This window comes from Perna viridis, chromosome 1 (genome assembly GCF_037379345.1).
Source record: "Perna viridis isolate PV_CMFRI_1.1 ecotype Kerala chromosome 1, ASM3737934v1, whole genome shotgun sequence".
In the NCBI taxonomy this organism is placed as follows: domain Eukaryota; kingdom Metazoa; phylum Mollusca; class Bivalvia; order Mytilida; family Mytilidae; genus Perna; species Perna viridis.
In genome coordinates, this window is record NC_142445.1 from 71,203,694 (window position 1) to 71,228,781 (window position 25,088).

The window sequence follows — 25,088 nt, forward strand, 5'->3', positions numbered from 1 at the left end:
GAACTTAAGTAAATCGCCAATTACTGACTAAGTAAGTGTGAGTAATATTGGATGTGGGCGAAGTTATTTAAAATAGAATCACTGCATCTCCCATTGAGTTGTACTATAGACTAATGCATTAAGATCTGGAATGAGAAACAATTTATAGAAATGATTGATTGTCGAAGTTTTCAGTAATTCTTGCTTAATCACATAAAACTTTATCAAAGAATATCACAACAGCATCATTTCTACAAGACGTTTGATATGAACTGAAAAAAAAATAAATTCAAAAACTATCTGCGTTACAAGACATTTGGTGCCTAATTACCAATACATGATCACGTGATTCAGTCCTCTACAAGCTTAACTGCACCTACTACTCTGATACTGCAAAAGTACATCAGTTATAACCTGAACTACACAGAAACACTTTAAGGAGTGCATCAATACCTCAATGCATGGACTTTTGGGGGTTGAAAATAGTAGTTTTATGAGCGTACAATAAAATACAGTTAACAACTACTAGTATATTGTTTCTGGCGACAAGACCTATACGGCACATATCCGATATATTAATATAGATTTTTTAAAGATGAGAAAAATTGAAAAAGCATTATCTTTCTACAGCTATATTTTATATAAAATTAGAAATTTTATTTTATTGCCCTATTGTTTGAATATTTTATAGGCTTATAGCACTGATGTACATGGCATGGTCTTCCATATAAACTATTTTTTGTCTCTATAGAAATAAAATACAAAAATAATATCTTACTGTGCTTGACATATTACATGGAGAAAAATCGTCCCTGAATCAGTTATGATACTCAACGACTCTCTCTTATGGCCTTTATTACAGACTAACATTCTGATATAACGTGTTCTAATATCGCTAATAGAGAGTCAGATATCAAGAAAAAACGACTACAACAGAAATAGATCAGAATATGTTGTTATATGTCCTCGGAGATTTGTTTTCACATGCAATAGGACCACATTAGAACTAAAGATAATTTGAATATATATAAGTGATGATACTTATACATCAACAGAACCACACTCTTCCAACGTGTATTCAATTGTCAATAAAAAAAATAATTTAAGTATAATCACGTAAAATGCACGGCACGCGTTATATATATTGTATTTATTGGAGTTGCTGTTCAAACAACATACTATCAAAGATTTAATTTCAATGATGGTATAATAATGAAGACATGAAATCTTTATATTAAAAGCTTAAGTCCATTTGTTTTTTTTTTCTTATTTTCAAACAATTAAAACGAAGAATTATTCTGTCTTTGTGAGACTTTTACTTCCTGTCATTCTAATTGGCTGAGAGTAACGATAGAAATCCTTCAGATATTAATAGGAGCAAGAAATCTATTTTAATTGCATTAATTTTTAAAAGAATATGAAAAGAAGCAAAGACGAACAGTGTAATGTGTTTGTCTGTTCAATCTGTTAAGGACATCAAAAGAATAATCGAGTTATAAAAATGATACAAAACCTGACATAACCTTTTTCAAATGACAAAGCTACACAAACTCTTCTTTCAAGTCAAATAAAACAATTTGTACTTGTAAGTCCGTCATTTTGAATTTTTTGACTGCATGATTGTCCAGGAAGTTGGGTTTATGTTGTTTACAAAAAAAAATTAATTAATTGTTTATCTTGAAAACCCACAAAGAAACGTATTTCTCACTGATAGTCCAAAAGCAAAGGTAAAATTGCTGATAAGTTATTACTACCTGTAATTATCTTGTAAGTGAGATTTTTCGTTACATGTATCCTGAAAATAGAAGCGGCAATTCGAATATTTAAAATATTGGCTTTATAGTAGGTATGGAGTTGAAAAAACCAAGATCAGTATCACCTGATACGACTCAACTATAATAGAATGCTCAAGGTGAACAAACAGACTCCTCACCAAATAAAGAAAGATCTTATCTCCTGCAAAGAGGATATATTCGATATTACACCTCTGCCACACTCAGTACTATATCCCGCTTCTATAGGGTGTGTAAGTCTCGGTATGTGACCCCGTGATTTCACGAGAATGGGTCCTAGTCTACCATTCAAAAGCATAGAGAGTTTTCATTTAGAGAGCGTTGAGTTCAGTGTTGAGGGCAAAAAACTTCCCAATAAAAATGACAAATAATTATTTCTATACGATAAATGAAGTAAGAAAATACATAAACCAGAAGATTTTGCATTGTTATACAGCGTTTCGAGTATCCGGAAGTAAACTATTAAGTACAGATCGGTCTCCGGTTTTCAATACGTTTTACATAGGAAATTCCGGTAAAGAAAATGAAACTAGTACGAGACTTACATACCCAATATGCAAATTAGTGCATTAAAACGGAAACAACTTCTAATGATTAGTGCTCATTCCTTGTGCATTTTTATGAGTATATAACCGGTTATAGATCTGCGTAAGAGATTGAAAATAACAGCAGAATAAACTGATTTCGTTAGAAAGTGCCATTTGCTATTCATGTTACCGTTAAATCAACTGTTCGTACTATGTGATTTGTTTCTATACAAATGTTAAATAAAACAATTTGGATGAGAACATTCGATGCTTTTACTCTAATAAAAGTGTGGACACAGACTGGTATTGCATGAGGGGCAAGTATGGACGCAGACTGGTATTGCCTGAGGGGCAAGTATGGACGCAGACTGGTATTGCCCAAAGAGCAAATTTGAACATACATACGTTTCCTCTTGAAGAGTAACCAATGGAACCAAGATTCTAGCGGAAATCAAAGGAATGCAATCAAAGGACAGAGACCAGACATGGAAAACAGACAAACACAACAATGAGTATAAAGTAACTAAAAATACATACAAAATAACAAAAGTAAATAAGAAACTCGGACTCCACTTTAAACTGGAAGTATGGCACAGGTGCACCGGTAGGGTGAACGTGTTTGCATTGTCCAGAAAACTCCTCCATTTATTGAAATCAATAATTGAATGCACATGTTTATTAATATAAAACATGTGTTTCTAAATATCTACTGATATCAATAAATGGGGAAAAAAATTCCACAATGACTTGCCACAGCCATAAGATATATACATATTCTTCCTTGAAGGTGTACTTACATGGATGTGTTGAACTTGCTATCATGATAATAAGGATTGGGCATTTCACTTTTTATGTAGGTTATCTTGGTAAAATTATGGGCTCTCAGATTTTTTTTTAGATTAACAGAAACCAACAGTGTAGTATCTGTCAGTTACATGGATGGCACTCATTTTAAAATGGTAGGGGCCATGAACTAAACAAAAAATAAAAAGGAGCAATCATTAATTAGTACATTTTGTAGTTAGTAAAATCATATCAAAATTCCATAACAATTGATCAACCATAACCATAAAGTCATCGCACGAAAATCAAGTGAATATGGACGACAAAACGGACGCCGCCGACGATGAAGTCGCTGTCAGCACCATTTTTCGACTATTTGGTCGTTCCCTATGCGGGACCTCCGTCAAAAAAAAATACTCATGCGCTGAAACACAAAAGGGATTAGACTGTTGACTAAGTCTATTACATGTTTAGTCTTTGCATGTTTGGTTTTCATTGCATCTTTACAACTTATTTCATTAAAAAAACCAAATGAAAATCCCTACCTACCGACCCTACCAACTGTTAGAATAGTGCTCGGAAACATAACATTATTTTTTTCGGCCTTGGAAATTTCTAATCAATTGACTGACATGCATCAATATCTGTCTTACATGAACTGGAAAGTGTTAATTTTATCCCAAAAAGTATTTTGCTGGGTCAAAGATTCAGTAAATTCATGCTGTTAGCTATACAACGCTGTATATTCAGGTTACAGACCACCAATTGAACCGATGAGCATTTGGAACGTACGCAAAAATAGTCCTACGCAGAAATTACCCCTGTTCCTCATAGTGCTGTGAAAAAAGTTCTCATCTTAGTTACAAAATTTAAACAGTTTCTGAAAGGAAAAACATTTCTGTACATCTGTATAGGTGCATTTTGCTTCTTGCGATGTGAAGCCTAATCTCCATAATGGTTTCTAAATATACCCCTATCTTGTGAAAACACTGGATTTCCCATGCTATTTATAGACCCTTCAATTCCGGTGACCAGTACTGCACTGCAAGTCTGCTAACCCCACATGCCATTCTGAGGATTGTGAGCTGACATATGTAGAATCATGCTGATATATAGTCCTCTGCAGGTTAAAGTTAAGGTAAAGTCCAGAAAAGCCATTGAATATTGTGAAATTAGCATAGAAGCCTATGGGAAGTGGAATTAGTGGTTTCTAGCCTGTATATAGCGTGCATATTACAAATTGAATCACTAGGTCACGTGATAATGCGTTACCTTGAACGTGGTCACATGACAACTAATTTCCCCGAATACACAATGACCCACATTCACGGGTTGAATTAGGAACACTTGTTTTTATTGATTGCATGCTTCAAAAGCACACGAAATGAATTCTTCATTCTTAATTTTTGAAAGTTGTGCAGTATAAGTACGTTTTAAGCAGTATCTATCATTCATTGAACTAAAATAACTACTTAAAAATAATGAAAATAAAATACTACCTTGGTTTTTTTTCTTATTTTGTATCGAAGGAGTTTCAGTTAAAGTAAAAAATATCCCCATATAAACCTTTAATGATACCTGTAAAGAACAACATAAATATCTGAGACAACAGAACGTATTCTGGTTTACCTGAAACGTACAGAATGGAAACCACCAAAAGGATGTAAGTGTGTCAATAATACGTCAATTACAACTGACCTACTTGAACAATGTTTCCTCACAGTAACATACCGGTATTTGCACAGGACAGGTATAAACAATAAATAATTACACAACTCGATTGATAAAGTAAAAGAAAGACAATCTTTCGTTTAAAAGTTCACTTTCAGACAAGTCTACAACAGTAAAACAGCAACAGGAAACTTAAAACATAAAATTGAACTGTAAATTACAATTTCTTATTTCATAGAACCCCCTCATAGATGATCATATAACAATCAATTACAGTATTGATAAAAGAAAGAAAATAACAAGTGTATCGTATAATCGACAGGAAACGTACATTTTTATCAATGATCAGTGTTAAAATATGAAATCTGTTATAAACTTGAGACCTTGGCTGCCTCTATTATGTGAATTAAATGACGTACTTTTAAAATATTTAAAATGCATGAAAACATTGTTCTGTATTAGCTACCACAGCCAAGGAATGAGCAAACCGGCAGGAGAACTAGCAATGGAAATCATTGGGCTAATCCGAGAGGATCAAGAGCAAAACAAACGGACTAAACGGACTAGAGAGGATCGACAGGAGAGCAAACAGACTAAACGACGCCGAGAGGACCGACATGACAACAAACGGACTAAACGGACAAGAGAGGACCGACTGGACAACAAACAGGCTAAACGACGCCAATGGACCGTCAGGGCAACAAACGGACTAAACGACATCAAGAAGACCAGTAAGACAATTAACGGACTAAACGACACCGAGAGGGCCGACAGGACAACAGACGGACTAAACGATGCCGAGAGGACCGACAGGACAACAAACAAACAACGCCGAGAGGGCCGACAGGACAACAAAGGGACTAAACGGACTAGAGAGGGCCGACAGGACAACAAAGGGACTAAACGGACTAGAGAGGGCCGACAGGACAACAAAGGGACTAAACGGACTAGAGAGGACCGACAGGACAACAAACGGACTAAGATGTTACGCACGCTATTGCGGCACATTTGATAACATTAGAATTCGACGTTTGTCGACACTTTTCGTTTCTTGCTTGCTTGCTTATTGAAACACGTGTACAGTTAAGCAAAATACACAATAATTTTTTATTGGTAGCAATTAAAACATCTTTAACATTTCTTAAAAAAATCGAAAAGATTAATTAATTTGACTACCGGTAAATTAAATTTGCACATGCTTGTGCACCGCAGCGTGGAATGCAACCGCCACATATATGCACACTCTGTCTGTCTAGAGAGGGTACATAACTTTCTCCTGTGATAAGTTAAAATGTGCATTTTACATATATAATTTTATGTTACATGTACCAATAGCATAATTTGGACCTTTCACAACTTAGTATTTCGATTGAAAAAGCTTTTTATTCATCAGAAAATCGGGCTTTCATCAACACCCATTAGATAGCCGCTCGTTGATTTTCATTTCATTTGCTCATTTGCGTTTTCCAAAATAAAAAATGGTTATGACCCCCTTTTCTGCATTCATTTTATCTATTAACTTTCTGCTTTTCTATACGTTTTTAAAGTTCTGTAAACTCTATTTTGTGTTCAGTCATTCCACTCCGATCGAATTCATATAAACTATAAGAATTTATTCTATTCTTTTTTTTGGTTTATTCTTTCGATTATTAATAACACAAAATACGGATACTTCTAGTCTTTTTATATCTCTTGGATTTCGATTTTTTGTCTCTTTCAGGCATATTCTATACTTGTAATTGCAGAGACGAGTATAAGCGTCTGGTTCTTGTTATCTACAGCGGAAATTATTTCCGTTTTATTTCCCCATTTCCCGATCGACGGAAAATGTTCCAAACGTTCAAAAAGTGAAAGTTGGACAAATCGCTAGACATTTGTTTTGTTCGAATTTTATCCGTTTTAAACGGTTTAAACCGTAAAAAATGAAATATGTGTATTCCTAAGTGTATGTACAATTACAAAGTATTATTATTTCATAGAAGAAGTTGCCAATTGATTGTAGAATTGCGTTGGAGCATGAAATTTTCTCAACAAACCCGGAAAATATAGACATTTTCAAAAAGACTAAACTTTTTTGTTTGTACTGAAAATTTTATCAAATGCCGACGTAGTATTGCTGAAATTATGTACATTTTTAGGAAATATTAATCGGAAAAGAATATTGTATAAATAAGTTCTTACATAAATAATAGAATTTGATTACTGAACACTTTTGGAAATCTGACCATTTACCAACATTTTCATTTTTGCATTGAATTTTTTTAGGCCTAAAATTAACGGAATTTCGATAATTGTCTCAAAAAGAACACATGAACTTATTCTTCCGTGCAAAATTTGGCCTATTTCGTACCATCTGCAATAGTGCAATTCACTATTTTAGTTTTTTTGAATCTACACTGTGTTACACTTGACATACGGAATTTTGACGTTTTTACGGATTTTTGAAAAGTTTAATTGATTATAAAGAATTAGAGGTACCATATGTGACAAATATTCAGAACCAATTATTTGTCCTGATTCAAACAGTATACAGCTTTCACATAATCACAGTTTTGATTGTTTACAATAGTCTTTTATAGTTTAGTTAGGTGTGTTTTTTTTAACACAGCCGCAATAGCGTGCATAACGTCACAACGACGCCGAGAGGACCGACAGGACAACAAACGGACTAAACGACGCCGAGCAGACCAAAAGGACAACTAACGGACTAAACGACACCTAAAGAATTAACACGACAACTAACAGACCAAAACAATACCGAGAGGACCAATAAGACAAGTAACGGACTAAACGCTGAATGTATAGGACCAATAGCACAACTAAATAAAGGGATAAAGGATAAAGGGAACCAGAATTTAATCCACTGTCAGATACGGCAAAGGCAGTGATTTCTTAGGTATATTGACAAATATTCTGCTTCTAGATCTGTATCTGATACAGGTAATAAATTTTCATAATTGCAACATATTCATTTTCTGTACTTTCAAGTTGTATCTGATTATTTACATCTTGAATTTCCCCAACATAGTCAAAGACTCGTTCTGAAGTCGGTGTTTTTAGCTCACCTGGCCGAAGTTTTTCGCATATATTGCTAAAACCGTTAGATTTAGCCAAGTCCTGAGATAGGCAAAAGCGTCCAGCATAGTAATATCTATTTGTGGTCAAATGTTCGTTTTAATCTGTTAAGCCCTGTTAGAATTATTGCCCATTTTCGACGTTTTTTTGCTATTTTAAATGTTATTTCCATAAAAAAATCTTCTCTGACACTACCAGACCAATTGGAATCAAACTTGGTATGAATGTTCCTTTGGGTGTCCTGCATAGAACTGACGAGGGGATTTTTTATCAGTGGAAAAAACATGGCTTCCGTAACTAAAACATAGTGGTCGGACAGTAGTTTTTTTGCATACCTCCAAAACCGTTAGTTTAAGCCAAATTATTTCAATTGTAGAAATGATCCTTATCATAAGGCCTACAAAAGTATCCAGGGATAAAAGTTCTCAGACGACTCCTTGTTAGAGTTATTGCCATTGAAAGGTGAAAATGACTTTTTTAAAGTTTTCAGCCAATATCTAAACTATGATAGACAGAAAGAAACTTTCAATTGCTGAAATGATCCTTATGATAAGTCCAACCAAAGTCTTCTTGAGTCAAAATTGTTGGACAACATCTTGTTAAATTTATTGCCCTTGAAAGGCAAAATTTAACCAGATGAACAATTCAGGCTCCTGGGAGCCTCTTGTTTACTTAGTTAGTTTTTCCCTTAATGGGAACGAAAGCATTTTTTTATTCTTGAAAGACAGGCACCCGCCGTGCTGCTCGTGACCATATAAAAGGTTGAGTCTGGTTAAAGAGGCAATATTTCTATGACAATTGGAAGACATTGGTTATATTTGAAGCGAACATTTCAAACGGACTTTACTTTTTTTACTATTCTTGTGGCTATTGTCTAGAGTTTATCAGTTCGGTAATTTTGTTATCATATCGCTCAATAAGATGATGGTCAAAACAGAGAAAAAAACAGAACATGTCATAAATATCTTGTGCGTATAACTCGTGTATTGACGGATAAGATTCCAGTTTCTTAATAAAAGAAAATTTATATGGGAATGGGAAACTATATATAGGCTAAAGTTAAAATAAATAAATAAAATAAAAACAAATTCCGAAGTGCCAAAGGACAACTCAGATACATCAAAATCCAAGAAGATGACCAGAACGTAAAAACTTAAAACACCGAACTATATAGATTGTCAAAAACTGAAGATAAGGAAAACAAGACGTAACAAACACACACAAAAAAGAAATAATAAAAAAAAAAAAATTAGTACTTGCAGTATGAACTCCCACAGAAAATATTTGAAGTATCTTATTTTATCGAGTCCATAGAATAGATTTATTTTTTTTTAATTGAACAGCTCTCAATATATTGATCCGCTCCTTTTCAAATAAAAAAAAGAAGTTTTTGCATTCACTTTAATTTGGATACCATTATCTTCCCCAGAAAGGAAGTTAATATGTGACCTGAAGTTTGTACTATTTGGTGTATCAGCAAAATTAAAAGAAGAAAGATCTCTATACATGTATTTACATCAACTTTCCGCACTACTGAATGACAATCGATGCATTTAATGAAATGGTGATATAACGAATATTAACAACTCTGAACACAAAATCAGAATAAAACATTTGGAACCATGGTCTTTGTATAGTAACGAGGTATTTAGGCTTCAAACAGATGAAGATCATTTATAATAGATTGAATAATTTATAAGGATTGTATAGCGAACTACGCCAGCTAATGACAACACTTTTTATTGAAAATACTAGTAATCAAAATGCCAGATTAAGTAAGTGATATTTTGGAAAGTCAAGGTACAAATATGACAAAAATAAACAAAAAAAAAAAAAAAAAAAAAACAAAACAAAAAACAAAACAAAACAAAACAAAGCGGTAATAAAAAATGCTAGATTAGGTAAGTGAAATTTTGGACAACAACAACAACACGAAGCAGTAATAAACAAAACAAAACACCCCCTCCAAGAAAAAACAAAACCAAACAAAACAAAATGAAAATAATAAAATAAAATAATGAAAAAACCAACTAAGCAAACAAAAAAAAAAAAAAAGAAAAAAAAACACAAACAAATAAAAAACAAAAAAAAACAAAAAAAACCCCAAAAAACAAAGAAAAAAAAAAACCAAAAAAACATCGAAACGGAACAAAAACAATACTGTTACATGAAAACAAGTAAAAATTGAACTATTGAAATAATTGCAAAATTGAAAAACATATTATTACAAATTGCATTGAGTTGTACAGTTGCGGAGGGAAATACAATCATAGTTTTTTAGAGATCAGAGAGAATCCAGAATGTCATTTATAATTCTAATGAATTTGCACAATTTTCTTAGTTTGGATTGCTGTTTTTGATTCATAACAGCACTAAATTTTAAAATATTACAGTTAGATATGAATTTTTTTTATCAATGTAAAGCTTTCTATCGTTTCGAAAATTTTGACATTCCATCAGGTAGTGGTACCTAATTTAATAACACCATAACAACATTACACCCTTCATTTCGTGCATTATAAAGCTAGGACATCGTTGCTTCTAGCAGATAACTGAGTTGATAATTCGACTGTCTTTGTGGATATAAACCACTAAAATCTTTCGTAGCACAATTTTAGCCAATCATTTGCCCGATATGAGAGACGCTGACCACCAACTGACTATTCCCATACTTGGTTTAATTTTTTTCTTGCTAACATATATACTCAATACTGTTGGACCCGGTTTGCACTCATATATGTGGTACTTGTAATTCATGACGGACTGAGGGGTTTCTTAACGCTATCATTTGGGGTCTTTCATGGACGGTATAAAGCATCGAAGCGTTTACACAGTCCCTAAACATAGTTCTACCCGTGGGTCATGGTGTATTCGGGGAAATTATTGTAGTCACGTTCATTCATTCAATTCATTAAATGCATTACCATGTTATTTAATGTCGATCCGTGACTTAGTGATTCAATTTGTGATCTGCACGCTTATATTGCACAGCATACAGCATTTGCTTAATCTTTGACCCAGCAAAATACTTTTCGGGTAAATCAACAGTTTCAAGTGCATGTAAGACAGATAGGTAAGTTAACTTATTGGTGCATGCCAGTCAATTGATGAGAAATCTCCAAGGCCGAAAAAAAAATAAAGTTATGTTTCCGATCACCATTCTGAAATGTTGTAGGGTCGGTAGGTAGGGATTTATTTTGAAATGAAATAAGTCATTATAGTGACACCAAACTCAGAATACAATGAAAACCAAATATGCATCGACTAAACAACTACATTGTAATAATTTTAGGCTTAGTCCACGGCAAATTTCTTTTAGGATTCGGCGCTTAAAATATTTTTTGTTTTGATGGCGGTGGTCTGAGCTCATTTTATTTTGATATTGTACACGTATGTGCATTCAAGATAATATACATTGCACATGCAAGATTTTACAGCCATAGTGATGTCAGATGATGTTTTACAGCCATAGTGATGTCAGATGATGTTTTACAGCCATAGTGACGTCAGATGATGTTTTATAGCCATAGTGACGTCAGATGATGTTTTATACCTATAGTGATGTCAGATCAAGATTTTACAGCCATAGTAATGTCAGATGATGTTTTATAGCCATAGTGATGTCAGATCAAGATTTTACAGCCATAGTGATGTCAGATGATGTTTTATAGCCATAGTGATGTCAGATGATATTTTATACCTATAGTGATGTCAGATCAAGATTTTATAGCCATAGTGATGTCAGATGATGTTTTACAGCCATAGTGATGTCAGATGATGTTTATAGCCATAGTGATGTCAGGTGATGTTTTACAGCCATAGTGATGTCAGATGATGTTTATAGTCATAGTGATGTCAGGTGATGTTTTACAGCCATAGTGATGTCAGATGATGTTTATAGCCATAGTGATGTCAGATGATGTTTTATAGCCATAGTGATGTCAGATGATGTTTATAGCCATAGTGATGTCAGATGATGTTTTACAGCCATAGTGATGTCAGATGATGTTTATAGCCGTAGTGATGTCAGATGATGTTTATAGCCATAGTGATGTCAGATGATGTTTTACAGCCATAGTGATGTCAGATGATGTTTTATACCTATAGTGATGTCAGATGAAGATTTTACAGCCAGAGTGATGTCAGATGATGTTTTACAGCCATAGTGATGTCAGATGATGTTTTACAGCCATAGTGATGTCAGATGATATTTTACAGCCATAGTGATGTCAGATGATGTTTTATACCTATAGTGATGTCAGATGATGTTTATAGCCATAGTGATGTCAGATGATGTTTTATACCTATAGTGATGTCAGATGATGTTTTACAGCCATAGTGATGTCAGATAATGTTTTATACCTATAGTGATGTCAGATGATGTTTTACAGCCATAGTGATGTCAGATGATGTTTTATAGCCGTAGTGACGTCAGATGATGTTTTACAGCCATAGTGATGTCAGATGATATTTTACAGCCATAGTGATGTCAGATGATGTTTTACAGCCATAGTGATGTCAGATGATGTTTATAGCCGTAGTGATGTCAGATGATGTTTTACAGCCATAGTGATGTCAGATGATGTTTTACAGCCATAGTGATGTCAGATGATATTTTACAGCCATAGTGATGTCAGATGATGTTTTACAGCCATAGTGATGTCAGATGATGTTTTACAGCCATAGTGATGTCAGATGATGTTTTATAACCATATTGACGTCAGATGATGTTTTACAGCCATAGTGATGTCAGATGATGTTTTACAGCCATAGTGATGTCAGATGATGTTTTATAGCCATAGTGACGTCAGATGATGTTTTATACCTATAGTGATGTCAGATGATGTTTATAGCCATAGTGATGTCAGATGATGTTTTACAGCCATAGTGATGTCAGATAATGTTTTATACCTATAGTGATGTCAGATGATGTTTTACAGCCATAGTGATGTCAGATGATGTTTATAGCCATAGTGATGTCAGATGATGTTTTATAGCCATAGTGACGTCAGATGATGTTTTACAGCCATAGTGATGTCAGATGATGTTTTATAGCCATAGTGATGTCAGATGATATTTTATACCTATAGTGATGTCAGATCAAGATTTTATAGCCATAGTGATGTCAGATGATGTTTTACAGCCATAGTGATGTCAGATGATGTTTATAGCCATAGTGATGTCAGGTGATGTTTTACAGCCATAGTGATGTCAGATGATGTTTATAGTCATAGTGATGTCAGGTGATGTTTTACAGCCATAGTGATGTCAGATGATGTTTATAGCCATAGTGATGTCAGATGATGTTTTACAGCCATAGTGATGTCAGATGATATTTTACAGCCATAGTGATGTCAGATGATGTTTTATACCTATAGTGATGTCAGATGATGTTTATAGCCATAGTGATGTCAGATGATGTTTTATACCTATAGTGATGTCAGATGATGTTTTACAGCCATAGTGATGTCAGATAATGTTTTATACCTATAGTGATGTCAGATGATGTTTTACAGCCATAGTGATGTCAGATGATGTTTTATAGCCGTAGTGACGTCAGATGATGTTTTACAGCCATAGTGATGTCAGATGATATTTTACAGCCATAGTGATGTCAGATGATGTTTTACAGCCATAGTGATGTCAGATGATGTTTTATAGCCATAGTGACGTCAGATGATGTTTTATACCTATAGTGATGTCAGATGATGTTTATAGCCATAGTGATGTCAGATGATGTTTTACAGCCATAGTGATGTCAGATAATGTTTTATACCTATAGTGATGTCAGATGATGTTTTACAGCCATAGTGATGTCAGATGATGTTTATAGCCATAGTGATGTCAGATGATGTTTTATAGCCATAGTGACGTCAGATGATGTTTTACAGCCATAGTGATGTCAGATGATGTTTTATAGCCATAGTGATGTCAGATGATGTTTTACAGCCATAGTGATGTCAGATGATGTTTATAGCCATAGTGATGTCAGATGATGTTTTATAGCCATAGTGACGTCAGATGATGTTTTATAGCCATAGTGATGTCAGATGATATTTTATAGCCATAGTGACGTCAGATGATGTTTATAGCCATAGTGACGTCAGATGATGTTTTACAGCCGTAGTGACGTCAGATGATGTTTTACAGCCATAGTGATGTCAGATGATGTTTTACAGCCATAGTGATGTCAGATGATGTTTATAGCCATAGTGACGTCAGATGATGTTTATAGCCATAGTGATGTCAGATGATGTTTTACAGTCATAGTGACGTCAGATGATGTTTTATAGCCATAGTGACGTCAGATGATGTTTATAGCCATAGTGATGTCAGATGATGTTTTACAGCCATAGTGATGTCAGATGATGTTTTACAGCCATAGTGATGTCAGATGATGTTTATAGCCATAGTGATGTCAGATGATGTTTTACAGCCATAGTGATGTCAGATGATGTTTATAGCCATAGTGATGTCAGATGATGTTTTATACCTATAGTGATGTCAGATGATGTTTTACAGCCGTAGTGACGTCAAATGATGTTTTACAGCCATAGTGATGTCAGATGATGTTTTACAGCCGTAGTGACGTCAGATGATGTTTTATAGCCATAGTGACGTCAGATGATGTTTTACAGCCATAGTGATGTCAGATGATGTTTTACAGCCATAGTGATGTCAGATGATGTTTATAGCCATAGTGATGTCAGATGATGTTTTACAGTCATAGTGATGTCAGATGATGTTTTACAGCCATAGTGATGTCAGATGATGTTTTATACCTATAGTGATGTCAGATGATGTTTTACAGCCGTAGTGACGTCAGATGATGTTTTACAGCCATAGTGATGTCAGATGATGTTTATAGCCATAGTGACGTCAGATGATGTTTTACAGCCATGGTGACGTCAGATGATGTTTTATAGCCGTAGTGACGTCAGATGATGTTTTACAGCCATAGTGATGTCAGATGATGTTTATAGCCGTAGTGACGTCAGATGATGTTTATAGCCATAGTGATGTTTTCTTAGAAGATTCTAAAGAAATGTCAATGACTGTGTTTTGAAATGCTGAATGTACGTACATGTTACGTTGGTTCTGAAACCAAGCTATACTGGCAGTGCCTCTGGATATATTTTATACAGCTGCAAAGCAAGTATACTGTTTTTGTCCAAGGAAACATTTTTTTTCAGGCTACAAATGTATATAAAATTATAAAAAGTTATATATAAAAGTTGATTAAAAGTGTTTGTTACAAGATTTAGTTGAAATATTGATTTTAAAGTGTTAACTGTGAGCCAGTATCGATATTAGTCTTGAAGTCCTTTATATGCCGGTATTATAATTCTGTTTCATAAGAATTTCAAATGTTATCTGTTGAGTACATGACTGTAAGTGGGAATTTTTTTTTTCATTATGCAGTTTAAATCTCTGTTGCTAGAGAACTGTTTAACTAACTAGGACTAATGTAAAAACAAAGACCTTATAGATGTAAATTCTTTGCAAATCATACACTACCAAGTTGGTGCTAAAGAACAGTAAATGACAGGCTTTTTAGGGAATTGAATTAGTTTATATTTAATATAATAGTGTCACCGCAAAACTTTGTATATTGGTATGATGCTGACAGAGGCGTCCTTGTCGTCGTTCATATTCACTTGGTTTTCGTGCGATGACTTTATTGTTATGGTTGATCAATTGTTATGAAATTTTGATTTTACTAACTACTAAAGACATGCTCTTATTTATAAAATAAAGGCCATCTATGTAACTGACAGGTACCATACTGTAGGTTTCTGTTAATCTAAACAAAAAAATGAAAGTCCAGAATTTTATCAAGCTGACCTGTATAAAGTGAAATGACCAATCCTTAACATTACGTAGCAAGTTCAACACGTCCATGCAAGTACACCATCAAGGGAGAAGCATTGTAATATGTAAATGACTTGTCTTATGGCAATTCACAGTGGAATTTGTTCCCCATTTAGCTGTTAAGTAACACATCTCAATGGATATTTATCAACATGTGTACAATTCAATTATTGATATCAATAAATGGAGAAGTTTTCTAGACAATGCAAACACGTTCAAGACAAATCGTATGTATGTTCAAACTTGCTCTTCGAACAATACCAGTCTGCGTACATGCTTGCCCCTCGGGCAATGCCAGTCTGTGTCCATACTTGCCCCTCGGGCAATGCCAGTCTGTGTCCATACTTGTTATAAATACAAAATTAAGTTTAAGATGTCAATCAGAATGATAGGAATTAAAGGTTTGTGGAATAGACTTAAACCAAGAAAATAAGAAATTAAACTCGCCTCAATTTTTACCCTTATGAAAAGAATCACGGCTATAATACTTTTTTCATTCATCTAAACTGCCATATTTACAGTCATATACACAAGTAAGAAAAACAGATTAGTCAATATAAGATATGATTTTGCGCGAAATGTTACTATATTCCATATAATTGATAATGAACAAAAGTCTATAAAAAAATCAGATTTTCGTAAGTATTTCATAAATGTTTGGCTTTCACATTTAAAACATACGAACTCTGAAAAAATGTCTGCATATAGAAAATCTTCCCATTACCCCAAATGCAACCTTTACCATTAATTCTGCCACCTTTATTGTAGAAGTCTTCAGGTGAAAAAAAAAGCTCAGGTAGATGTACACAATGAATACAAAATGTGCTAATTTTAGTTTGGCTTATGTTCGATCAAACTGGGGCCTTTGTTATTTAGATTAGTTCATCACATCACCCTTAAAAATATGCAAAAGCACATTGTTTCTGATTGTGTTAATATTCACAATGTAAGAACGGAAGTTTACAGTTTTGCTGTATATCGCACACATTTGTTTACAACATGTACATTTCGTACAGTTATGTCAGTTTTCTAAGAAGTCACAAAACTGAAATTCATTCTGGATTTGTATACTACAGTAAATAATAAATATAATATTGACCTTTCAAAATGAATGTTTACTTATAAAAAATCGAAATGCTACATTCACATTTTGATTCTGAGATGTAAAACTACGGACAAAAACATAAATTCAGCCACTTTACCTTCCTTCATAAAATGTTTTTTGTATGTATCATTTTTGTAATTATTCCTCCTCAATTTAAAATAAAATTTACTGGTGAACACTCTCAGGTTTTCATCAAGTATGAACTTCACTCACACACCCCTGTTTTCATGACTGTACGCTGTATATAATTGGAAAATAATGTGTTATGCAATGCATTATAGCATTAAAATTGACCATTGCCATTTAATTGATTCCAGTCCTGGGCAGAAATGCACAGTTCAAATACGAAATGTAATAACTGGTATTTTTTAAAACGATATAAGACTATAACATATTACAATTGTATTGATATCTTACCATTATTACATTTATTATTATCATATTTTTACAAAAGAACTTATAAAAAATTTAAGTAAATTTATTTTCACCGAACTTTTATCTACATAAAGTAACTTCCAGCTCACGTATTGACCTTTATGCTACATGTACAAATATTTACATGTTTTGTTGGAGTAGTGTTAATTCAACAGATATACTGCTATCTGTATGCTTCCTAAATCTGACCTGATTAAAGATCATTTCCTATTAGCAGTGCTAATTCTTTTACACGATTTCAATAGAAATAGTCCATAATGGTTTTAGTACATAGTCAAGTTTAGATCATGACTGTAACCGTTGGTACCAACTACTGAGCCTGTTATCTTAAACAACAGCTATATATAACACAAGGATAACAACGAGTTTGTCCATGTATATTGATACACAATTATCTGTGATTGAGAACAGCTTTTAATTGCATAGAAAAGAAGAATGCATTACGATCTCAGTCCTAATGAATAACTTATTATATCAATGGCATTTCCTGATGATATCAGATTATGTGTCCATTGAGTAAGTCTTTTGAAGCAAAATTTTGGTATGTTGCTTTTGACCTTATGTGCTTATTGTCTACCACTTTGACAGTGTCAATTTACTTTATTGGAAAAAGTAATCAAGGGAACCAAGGTTATAGCGTTAATCAAAAGAATGTAATCCAGGGACAAAGACCAGACATAAAAACAGACATACACAACATAGAACACAAAGTAACTAAAATCATACATACAAAGTAACAAAAGCAAATGAGCAACTCGGACTCCACCAAAAACTGGGAGCATGGATCAGGTGCACCAGTTGGGTAAGCGTCTTCTGCTTTTCTAGAAACACCCGCCGAGTTGCTCATAAAAAGTCAAGTCCGGGGTAGACAAACGAGGAAAGGAAAACTATGACCCGTTGAATAAATCAGTTTTCATGGTTTAGATGTATACACCATAACGATCCACGAGTTCATGATGACGACCATAAAACTTCTGTAGTGATGACTTCAATCTTGTAGCAACATAACTCTGTTCCAGAAGCCTATTTGTTAGAGTTCTAGCGCGATACAAAACGTCTGCGTAGTTTCGGCAAGCTCTGGCTTAATGAGTTGTGATATGAACACTCCATACGCAGATGCTGAAGGGATGTTGCCACAGATGAAAGGAAAGTTGACAATTCTGAATGAAAAGTCATCACGTTTGTCGTAAAGTTTGGTCAATAGTTTTCCTTTACCATCGATTTCTAAGTGTAGGTCAAGATATGAGGCCAACTTCACAGTGTCTGTAGTATCCTTCATCTCAAGTTCTTTTGGGTAGATGCGACGTATCAAATCCATCCCCGAAATTAGGATTGTTTAAAGATAATACGTCATCTATATAGCGGAAGCTGAGATTGAAGGATCTAGCCAAGTCAGCCTCATAAGAGTGAAGGAATAGGTCAGCAAGTAAAGGAGCACAATTCGTTCCCATTGGAATGCCGACCGATTGTTAAAAGAGTAATCAAGGGAACCAAGGTTATAGCGGTAATCAAAAGAATGTAATCCAGGGACAAAGACCAGACATGGAAAACAGACATACACAACAAATAACATAAAGTAACTAAAATCATACATACAAAGTAACAAAAGTAAATGAGCAACTCGGACTCCACTAAAAACTTGGAGCATGGACCAGGTGCACCGTCCACCACACTGGACAAATATGGAAACGTTCGATATTTATTCTCGGCCTATAAAAATAATTAGTATTTAGGTATCAAGTTAGAAATAACCAAAAATATAATAAAATTATATTTGTCATTGTATAAGGGTTTGAGAATAATACAAACTATCTGATTTGAGAGGAACTTATTACCTTGCCTCTTTATTAGCAATGCTAGTAATGATTAGTTTATCTACAAATCTGAGCGGATACTATATCACTGTTTAAAATTACTGAAAAACTCACAATAATTATCATGAAAATGAGGAACGATTTAAGCTTGAACCGCAACATTTAACAAAAGTGATGCAATGCATACACACATGTCCAGGGTAACTTATCCTATCATACTCAATCATCAACGAGGAGATTTGAAAAAGACAGAAACTTCCTTACTTCCTTATAACAATGATCAATTATTTTCAATACACATGCAGTTAACTACCTTCTGACTTCGATATTCAATTGTAGTTTGTCGGTGAAAGATTAGAAACTAATCAAGCATGTTTGACGATATAATTTACAGTAATTCATTCCTCATCAATTCTTGTTATACAACATTAAATCACATTGTTACCTTACAATTCCCAGGAAACATACCAGACTTATCATTCTAGAATTTGAAGTGATTGTTGAAATTGTTTGATTGGAAAAACAATGATGTGGTAGGGAGTGGAATAAATGCAAAGTAAATATTTAAAACTGGTTTATTTAAATCAAATTTATAAATACATTGTGTGTTAAGATAAACAAATGAAATAAAATGAAAAAGAGGTTGGTGTAAAAACAAACAATTATTCATATATATATAGATACCTTTATACTATGGTTATTTCATCCCGTGCAGTTCCGGGTTTTAAAAGAATAGGCCTGCAGCAGCGCTAAGCTTGTCGTAAAAGGCGACTAAATAGTGCTCATAACCCTAGCCGGGGATTAGAGCGCTCTGCCCACAGAGCAACTGGGATGTGTTTCCCAGGTGGTGGAATGGGGTACCCCTGGCGTGTTACATGCTGGGGTTGTCAGGCTATAATACGGGAAACCTGACCGCAAACCATAGTGGTGCACCGTGTTGGGAAAGATGCCACGTTCCTCGCACCTTAAAGAACCCTACTGTGGTATTCTCCCGGAGTAGGAACCATAGGGCTCCGCCACAGGAGGCTAAATTGCCCGACCCTACCCACCTCTCCCTATTTCCAATGGCAATCAAAATTTGTCGACTCCATTGTCCTTGTGTCCCATCCCTTTTTCATTTCATCATCATTTCATGTTCATTTTATCATCCATTTCATGTTCATTGTCTGAATATAGCTGAAATATTGCTGCTCGGACGTTAAACCCCAACAAACAAACAAACATACAAACTATGGTTATTGCTGTTACCCGAGGGAAAGTTGTACAATGCATTTGCAATGATCAATAATAGATGACATGTTGGAAAATATTATGTGTATTAACTCTTACAATTTTATAACTTTACAAATAAAACTATTTATCAAATATTTAATTGAGTTGACATGACTTCCGCTCAACTGTTCATCTGTTTTTCGGCAACATTACAGTCGCTATAAAGATCTCGGGTTCATAATATGGGCAATATTAAAACATCCATGTATTAAATTAAAATTATTTCGAGTCACTATGATAATAAAACAGATTATCTCTTGTTATGACATTATGAATTGAAATTTATATTTAATACCATATGGTGGCGAAAAGAATCAAATAGCATATATTACATCTCCTGGGAGTAAATCATATTGATTTTTTTCTGAGATATAATATAGTCGAGTATTTTAAACAAAGGTGCCACATTAACAAATCCCGTCGTAACTCTTGTCACGAACTAACGTACTAATAAAAATACAGCATGACTGTAAGCAGTATGGAAGCAGTGAGAATGGGTTAGGCGACTAGAGGCCTCAATCCTCTGAGGAGTAAAACACAAATAGCTGGGTAATTGAAGAGTGTTCAACATATTACATCCTAAGTAAACACGCCTTTTATATTGGTTTTTTAAGTGGCCATATTCTGTTAAGGACAGTAGAGATTAATACAACATTCCTCTCATTAGACATATTTTGGAAGTCCTTTGGTGATCTAGTGTGTTTAGTGAAACATATCAAACAATTTGTTACGTATTCTTTCCGTTTTATAACTGATTCAACAATTTTGTTGTAATTCTATTTCTTTTTTATGAAGAATTCAAACATAAAAATAGTTTTCTGCAAAAGTAATGTATATGCTAGATTTTACATAATACAAAAAGACAACACTTAGTCCTATATATTTGAGTTAACATATTTTTTTGCAATGTTTCTCAATCATATTTTATGTTTTCTTTGTACAGTGTTAGTAATATTTATAGGTATTAGGACACAATTAATTTCGTAGTGCATTTCAACAGACCCATCTTGACATATAAAAAAAAATCCACCGCTTCAAACTCAATAAAACTTCACAATATGGAATCATGTATAAAAGATTTCTATAAGAGTGCAAGACAAATTCACCATCATTTTTTTTTATTTTTTAGCAACTTTGCTTCGGATACTCCGTTGACATGAAAAGTGACCACTGCCAAATATCCTATATTTTGACCTTCTTCCATAGGACCAAATCACAACTTCCACATAAAATTACAGAATGAAAACAAAATCCCTAGTTAGTTTGATCCTGGACCTACATTTCTGCAGTAAATACTAAGCAATAAAGTTTATGACAGGAAAGAAAAAGAAATCAGGAAGAAACGCACTAAAAAAAGGAACTACAACGAAATGTCGAGGGGAATTAATTGTGATCTCGTACCTGTAATATTGTTAGCGACTTCTTGCACTCGTAATTTCAGTATTTTATATTCGCATATGATTTGCATTATTATATATTTATATTCTAGGTAATCTTGCAGATCTCTGCCGTGTTTAGGTTACAGACCACCAATTCAACCAATGAGCATTTGGAACGTACGCAAAAATAGTCCTACGCAAAAATTACCCCTGTTCCTCATAGTGCTGTGAAAAAAGTTCTCATCTTATTTAAAAAATTTAAACAGTTTCTGAAAGGAAAAACATTTCTGTACATTTTATAGGTGCATTTTGCTTCTTGTGATGTGAAGCCTAATCTCCATAATGATTTTTAAATATACCCCTATCTTGTGAAAACACTGGGATTTCCCATGCTATTTATAGACCCTTCACTTCCGGTGACCAGTACTGCACTGCAAGTCTGCTAACCCCACATGCCATTCTGAGGATTGTGAGCTGACATATGTAGAATCATGCTGATATATAGTCCTCTGCAGGTTAAAGTTAAGGTAAAGTCCAGAGAAGCCATTGAATATTGTGAAATTAGCATAGAAGCCTATGGGAAGTGAAATTAGTGGTTTTTAGCCTTTACCGCCATAGCGTCATAGTTCTAGCTTCATACGAGATAAAAATGTACCTCTTAAGTATCATACACGTTTAGTCTACGTTTGTTTCTTGCTTGTATTAGAACGAGAAGTTTACATGAAATGATCTGTTAGCATTGAACATTACAAAGTTTCCGATTCAGGCATTATATAGAATATATAGGTCATATACATTAGCACGGCCTCGAAATCTATGAATTTTCATTCCCAGTTGTTTAATCTGGTTCCCAATCTAGTTCCCTGGTCAATATCATAAGCGACCCAAAGATTGCTGCAACGTGCCTCTTTTAAGAAATATCATACACATGTCTATGCATGTTTTTTTTGCTTGTATTAGAACAGGAAGTTTTCATTAAAAGATGAAATGATCGGTAAGCATTGAACTTTATGTACTATTACCGTTCCGTGTTAAACACAGGGGCTCGTTACAGTTGAATTTACTGTATATAGGTTATATATATTATCAAGACCCCAATATCTATATAAAGCCTTTGCCAGTTGTTTAATCTGATTCCGGGTAATTGAAAACATTCGGGTCATCACGGTTACGAAAGAGTGCGCAATCATATCAAGGGAACCAAGATTTTAGAGCATATCGCATTCGTGCCATTTCGGACGTTGAAAGTAAGTCAAATCGGTTAAAGAGAATATATAACGGTTAGTGACTTTGAAGACTTTAGTAAAAAAGTCAAATTAACTCTTAAAAAATTAAAAAGTTTGATTTTCATATTTGTACTGGTAGATGATATTAGTAATGCAAGTCATTTGTCTAGAGATGTTTGTGCTGTCCTGGAAATTGTGTTTATGAAGCGAAAACCTACTGAAATTTTTTCTATGTATTCACTCAACGTCTTTGTAACGGTATCTTGCAATTAATTAATCCAGTCAATACATAATGGACTGGTGACTATCTATCTATAGACAAATAGGCATATTACATTTCTACCGAGACACATACAATCCATAACTGCCATACAGAATGTCATGTAATTCCGTCTCACAAACAAGTCAGTATAAGTAATTTCTATTTAGTAGGAACACTGTACCAGTTCTAATATTGTGTATGGATTGTCTGAGCTTTTGCTCATTTACTTTTGTTACTTTGTATGTATGATTTTAGTTACTTTATGTTCTTTGTTGTGTATGTCTGTTTTCCATGTCTGGTCTTTGTCCCTGGATTACATTCTTTTGATTACCGCTATAACCTTGGTTCCCTTGATTACTCTTAAATATATTTGTATTTATTTTAATCCTTAATATGATTTTTATGGGCATTTATTTTTTCTTAAGAATGAATGCAGTATTTTGTTATGTCAAACATCAATTTAGAAATCACAATAAAACTGTATGCAAATGATAAGGAACAACTCACCTATTCTGAAGCCAATTTGATATTTTGATAGTTTCCTTCTCTATATCTTTTTAGATCCAAACTAAACAATACCTGTTATTTGTTAAATTAGGAATTACAGAATATATGGACCACAAAAGAGAACACACTGCTAACTTTTATTCCACAGATTATCGATGTCAAGCTCTGAGTCTGTACTTGGTATTAGAACAAAGCTAATTCCTAATGGAAAAAAATATCAGTTGTTGGATTGATAATAGCTACAGTGTTTTCATTTAATTCTGAATAAAGTCCCGCGAGACTGTAACCTCCGGTGTCATATGTCCGTAGGTGTCCTGTCGTGTAGGAAACCCTCCTTAAATCCTTAAAATAAAATATATATCTATAGATAGTTTCAGAATATCACGGCTTTACCATAAGATGATGACATTCAGAAATAATTAATCAATTAGTTAATGAATTTCTCTGTCAATTAAACCGATAATAACTCGAGTTATCGCATGATCAACCGATAATTACTCGAGTTATTGAATGATCAACAATCGTTTGATTCCATCAAATAAAATGAATTCACTGCCTTGTTAATTATAAAATGAGATATAAGCACTAATAACTAAAACATGAAGAAATCTTACACTAAACACAATTTTGTTTATTAATGTAGTACATCCAAGTGTTGTATCATTAACAACAGGCCTTAATGTAACTATTGTTCGCTACATTATTGTATATCTAGATCGTCCTTGTTTCCAAATTTCACGTTCAAGTCATGTACTTGGATATTGACGAATTGAATTCATTGTTGACGCTTCGTGTTTTTGTCTGTATTAAGAATATTTTTTGAAATTGTTTTGACGCTTGTTTTGCGAAATTAGTAAATATACTGTCTACCCTTTAACCCAATGTGTCAATGAAAAGAAAAGCATTCCATTCGCAAGCAGATGTTAATGCAAGTACAAGTTAAAAAAAATACAAATATTTATTATAAAAACAAGTGTGGACACAGACTGGTATTGCCCGAGGGGTAAATATTGACGCAGACTGGTATTGTCCGAGGAGCAAATTTGAACATATATACGTTTTGTCTTGAATGTCTCCATTTATTGATATCAATAATTGAATTGTGCATATGTTGATAAATATCCATTAACGTATGTTACTAAATATTTACTGAAATCAATGAAAGTGGAACAAATGCAATATAGCCTTACCATAACCATAAGACAAGTCATGAACACAAAACAATGCTTCATTCTTGAAGGTGTACTTGCATGGATGTGTTGAACTTGATATGTAATGTTAAGAATTAAAAATTTCACGTTATGTACGTTAGCCTGGTCAAACTCTGGACTCTTTTTTTTTTAGATTAACGGAAACCAATAGTGTGGTATCTATCAGTTACATGGATG

The 25,088-nt window shown here is 33.8% G+C and overlaps 1 protein-coding gene across 1 annotated transcript in view; it reads right to left on the reverse strand.

Annotated features, from left to right (window-relative positions):
• The window catches only part of LOC148630238 (prostaglandin E2 receptor EP4 subtype-like), a 124,770-nt gene extending 101,046 nt beyond the window's left edge, over nucleotides 1–23,724 (reverse strand). Inside the window, exon 1 of the mRNA XM_088563982.1 lies at nucleotides 23,701–23,724. The gene's annotated coding sequence lies outside the window, so the exon portion shown is untranslated. The remainder of the gene's footprint in view (nucleotides 1–23,700) is intronic.
• Nucleotides 23,725–25,088: the final 1,364 nt, after the last annotated feature.